We start from the raw sequence: 6,000 nt of genomic DNA, 5'->3' as shown, positions 1-6,000 counted from the left end.
AATGGTATTATTTTAAGGACCCCTCACTTGATGGCATAAATCACTAAGCAGACAGTGACAAGAAAAAAATTGGAAGTTTTTAATACATTTTAGCATGTTCGATCATGACAAAGCATGAATATGACTTGTACTAGGAGGATGTTTTGCGTTGAATTGTAGTTTTGTAAATTTTTTAAATTGTTATGTTAATATTAAAAATAAATTTTAAGAAATATAAAGATATTATTTTAATATATTTTTAAATAAAAAAAATTAAAAACAACCTCACCACTAATGGCCACTCAATTTTGCTTTATAAAAATCCAAATTGAGCCTTACTATAGGAGGCAAATCCATGTTCATGAGCGAGGCTAGAAGGATAGAATTTTAACTTTTTTCTAGTTGTCTACTCAAAACCAGAAAAAGGACACGAGGGCATCCTCAAGATTTTAATATAAAGGTAGATGCTGTGTATATAGGTATTAAACCTTACTCGGGGTGTACGCGGCTAAGAAATGAGATTTTTATTTTTCAGTCAATTTAGGTTGATTTATATTAAATTAATAAAAAATTAAAAAATAGGATAAGTATACATATAAACTATATAAATATAAAAATAAAAATATTTCTTTAACTTTTTGATGTTATATGACTATCACATGAAAAAGTTAAAAAATATTTTATATTTTTTATGACTATATATATATATATATATATATATATATATAGCTATCACACATAAAAAAGTTAATGAACATTTTATATAGATGTAAACTTTATGTATAGCTAGTTATCGTGCATGGAAATGTTAAGAAACAATTCATGGGATTGAGGTTATAAATATATTTATTTCACATGGAAAAGTTACAAAATATTTTATATGGATGTAAGTTATAGAAAAAAAATATATGAGACTAAGTAATCACAAATTAATTTTATATTTTTTAGGTTTTATTAAACAAAAATGTAAAAAAAAAAAGAACTTGGGTTTCACCTGGGTTAAGCCAGGTCACCTGAGTTTTGAGTTGATCATGCGGGTCATCTAGGTTTTATCAGGCTAATTACAAGCTCGGGTTTAGATCATTTAAAACCCCGCTAAGGCCCTAGATAGTCCGAGTCCTAGGTCAACCTGTCAGACCGGATTTTATATCTATGGCTATGTCCTAAAAATAAAAAGGAAGAAGAAAAAAGAAAAAAGAAAAGAGATGAATACATTTGATTGCTTTATCTATTGGATATTATCAAATTAAGTCTTGCTAGAAAGTTTCTTTTAAAATTATAACCAAGAACTTATTTGTTTTAAGAAGACGTGGTTTTAAGCATAATTTTTAATGGTGTGAATTGATCGGGTTATATTTGATAAAGAGATCCAATTGAGAAATTTTTATCAAATTGGTTATTATTAAATTGGTGAAGGGTAAATTAGTTTTTTTATATATTTTTTGCTCAATAAAATAACTAAAGAGCCCTTAAAGAAAAAAAAATTATTAAGTTGGCGTCAAGGACTTATATGTCTTTTTATTTTTTTAGACATAGTAAAATGAATAATAAACCCTTGCAACCAAAAAATCTTTAACTAATGCCAATGAGCTTTTATGTGTTTTTATCATATATTTTTTTGTTATAATCAATTTAAATTATGATAGATTTGATCTTTTAAAATATATAAACATTTTAAAAAAATCGTTGATGCGTGCATTACACGTGTCAGCACATAGATCGTTCTTGCATTGTGTTGGGTTATGCATGCTGCAGTGTTTGGCAGTTAAATGGTGACTTCTAGGGCAGCAGTCAAGTCGTCTCTACAACCCCTCCATCCCTGGACAATACACATAACCAATGAACCTTTGATTTGACGCCGATGATTCTTTTTTTTTCTTTCTCCCCCTTGATTTCACATTGACCCTTCAAGTTTTCAAATCAACTCCTCAATTTATTTTTCTTTCATATTTAGTTCGTGTTATTTTATTTACTATTTATTTTATTTAAAATAACTTATATATAATTAGAATTTGTTTTTCAATTGCATTCTCTTTTAAATTTTTTTTCATGTTAGATTTGGTTTTATTATTTAGATTGTTATTTGTTTTATTTAAAATGATCTATAAAATTGATTTTTTTTTACCATTTTATCCTCATGTTATTTTTTCCTGTTAGATTTGATCCTTATTTTTTATTGCTATTTTTTCTACTTTGACAAATTTTCTAAATTGATAATTTTGTTTATTTCATCTTTCAACATTAAATTGGTTAGGAATTAAGTTTCTATATCAACCCTGAGTTTTGGATTTTATAGATTGCGAGTTTAGCGGATTAACCTAAATTTAAGAGATTCGCACATGTTTGCTTTTATTAAGCTCATTTTTCTTATTTGCTTTCTATAAAAAATTTTATTAGTTTTAAAAATAACTCAGATTATCTTGAGTATCTTTATTTGTTATTTGTTTTGTTAGATTTAGCTTTTATTTAGAGAAATTATGTTTTTTTATTAAATTAAATAAATTAATTAAATATAAATATAGAATGCTTACTTCATGGTTTTGCATTAATTTTCTTTCTAAGTCATTGCTCTTATTGCACATGCAGCCTCTTTCATTGTCGTCATCTAACCTTTCACGGTGGCATTAAAACTGTCTCGGTAAGCTCTTTTTAGTGGTAAGGTGATGTCTATGGAAGAGCAACAATGAGTCTATCAGGCTATTTTTTCTTTTTATTCCAAGTATTATATTGACAACTCATATTTTTTATAGCTAGCTAATTATTTCTATTTTTTGTTTTAGTTTTTGTTGATATTTTTTAAAATTATATTATTAAATTACCGAGTTTTTTTAACCCAATCAAATTAATGATTCAAGTCTCAAATTTTTTTCTAATTTATTTATTATTATTATATTTTTTATTCATATTATTTAAATTAATGAAACTTATTAAATAGAATAAAAACAATACAATCAACCGAATCTCAATTTTAATTTTTCATACTTGATAACACTTGCATTATCTTATTGAAAAAAAAAATTAAGTCGGCACGGGCCGCCCGTTTATATCCTGAACATTATCTATCTTTCAAAAAGCATTTGAAATTGAAGATTAAAAAACTCAAAACTTTAAATTAATCTTTAATTTGTTAAACTTCGACTTGAATGATGATTGCAGATAAAGTCATGTTTGGGATACTGCGGGCACGATCGAATACGCAAATTAACGGCAGCAATATTAAGTTTTGGTGAAATCTTTATCAAGTTTTTTATGCAAATTATTTTCCAAAAATCATTTTATTTTTCAATAAACAAACAGAACATAAACAGTCTGAAATGCCGCCGCCTCCAATTGACGAATTGAAAAGCTAGTCCCATCTACCTTTTTTTATTTTTTTTAAAAAACACCTTGATTGATAAAATTGTTAGATATATGTATCAGAATTGCATAAACTACTAATTAATCGAGTTTTATCATGAAACTATATTGTATAAAGGTTGGATTGGTTACTAAATTTCTCCCTTTTTTTCATATATATGCACGAGAAAGAGTTGACTAGATAATTATATTGCACTCTATAATATTACATTGATCATAGTAAGGCTCTTACATTACAAGTTGATTATGCACAAAATTCAGCAAAAAAAGTACAATTTACATCAACATGCAGAAATTAAGAAAATTTTCTCCCATCATCTAGCAATTTATTAAACTACAATATTCCATTTAAAAACAATTGCTAGAGCAGAATCTGATTGTTGATAAGCAGTCGATCTTGCCTTCGAAACTCTTTGATTGCCTCTTTGCTGTCACCATTCCATGACCATAGTTCCTCTGCTAGCTAGTAGTTTATCAATTAACTAGTAAGGACCCCAGCAACTCAAGTACATGACTCTCCTCAGGGACTCCTCTGCTTGCGTTGCTTTCTGATTTTCTCTTACTTTACTTGAAACCACAGTACTAGAAGTTGGAGAAGACAGCTTCTTGGCCTGAGAGATTGACTTGACTTGGTTCTTGGCATTCTGATGGAACGATCTTGCTGAAATCATCTTTCCTTACCCTTTCTTTGCACTAGAACAACAACAAAAAAGGACAATTTTTAGTTGAGAAAGATAAGATGTAATATAGGATTTTGTTTGATGGTGCGACCAAGCCTAGGTTTTGCTTATATAGAGAGTAGAGGCCCAAAGGTTTGGAGGAAACCAAAAACTAGCACAAGTTGTCGATGGTGGTTTCGGCTGAAGTGAGAAAGCCAATGGTATTATTTAGTAGACGGGATGAATCTAATACCTAGGAAGGACCATTCTTTCTTGAACGAGGAAGGACCATTTGGCTGCCTAAAATACAGAGGAGGAGGAGGAAATCGGGGATCATGACAAAACTAGAATGGGACTTGTTTACGAAAGGTAAAGGCACTCGGTTTTTGTTCATGAGAGGGGATAGAAGGATAAGAATTCTTGGCATTTGTCTGGACGTCTACTCAAAAACAGTATAGGATCACATCATGAACACAATAATTGTGAATCCATCTATATCAAAAACATCTAAATTCAATAGTTAAATTAAATAAAGTTTAGATATAATTTATATTATTTTTTAATATATATTTTTAAATGAAAGCTATTTAAGTTTAAAATTTATACCAGCTTATATTATTTTTTGCTTGATTTTTATGAAATAAATAAGGATGATAAGATTTAAACTCTTGACTACTTGGTCATCAAGGCTCTGATTGTTGGGTCATTCAAGCAATCAAACACACACAAATTTACGTGGTTCGGCAACTTGCCTACTCCACGGAGCTACTGGTTTGTATTAATCAAGCTTGAAACAATACAAACAACAAAACAAGGAGGAGGAGAAAATTCTTCTCTACTCAACTCAACTCTCCCTAGCTCTCTCTCTCTGTGTTTCTCTCTTGTTCTCAATCTGTTCTCACTTCTATACGTCTCTCTCTCAGCATCTCTATTTATAATCAAGACACTCTCCTTTAGTCAAATATGGCAGCCACCATTTTCAATGGTAGGCAACCTACCATACCTAACTTTGCAGCCATGTTTGACAGCAGTCATGCTTGACATGGCTGCCACCACCACCAGCTTGTGTCCACACTTAACAATCTCCCACTTGGACACAAATGGTGCTAGATCTGTCTTTTAATCTCTGAGACCAACTGAAGCTTTACACAGCTTCAGTTTATCAAGAGTAACTCCTTTGGTTAACATGTCAGCCGGATTCTTGCTTCCGCAAATCTTTTCTAGCATCAATTGCTCCTCGTCTAGCAATTGTCGGATGAAGTGATATTTGATCTGAATATGCTTCGTCCTGGAGTGAAATGCTGGATTCTTGGCAAGGAAGATTGCACTCTGACTGTCGCTATACAAAGTACCCTCTTCATTCATCTTGCCCAATTCTTTCAGGAAACTCTGTAGCCATACTATCTCTTTTGCAGATTCTGAAACTGCAACATATTCAGCTTCGGTTGTTGAAAGAGCGACGATCTTTTGTAAGGTCGAACTCCAGGAAACAACAGTCCTTCCTAGAGTATATACATATCCTGTAGTGCTCTTTCTGCTATCCACATCTCCTGCTAGATCAGCGTCTACAAAACCTTCAAGTTTCAAACCACCAGCTGTGAAGGTAAGACATGTCTCTGATGAACCTTTTAAGTATCTCATGATCCATTTCACCGCCTCCCAATGTTGCTTTCCAGGATTGCTCATATATCGGCTTACAACTCCCACTACATGGGCAATGTCTGGTCTGGTACAGACCATAGCATACATCAAAGAGCCGATAGCTGAGGCGTATGGAATCTTATCCATGTATCCACTTTCTAGCTCAGTTTTTGGTGACTGGTCTTTGCTGAGCTTGAAATGATTTTCCAGAGGTGTACTTACTGGTTTAGCATTATCCATACTAAACCTGCTGAGAACCTTCTTGACATACTCTGTTTGTGAAAGCTTTAGTATGCCTTTGTCTTGATCTCTAATGATTCTCATGCCAAGTATTTGTTTAGCAGCTCCCAGATCCTTCATTTCA

Source organism: Populus nigra, chromosome 11 (assembly GCF_951802175.1).
Source record: "Populus nigra chromosome 11, ddPopNigr1.1, whole genome shotgun sequence".
In the NCBI taxonomy this organism is placed as follows: Eukaryota; Viridiplantae; Streptophyta; class Magnoliopsida; order Malpighiales; family Salicaceae; genus Populus; species Populus nigra.
The sequence above is the reverse complement of the archived record's forward strand: the minus strand, read 5'-3'. Positions refer to the sequence as shown.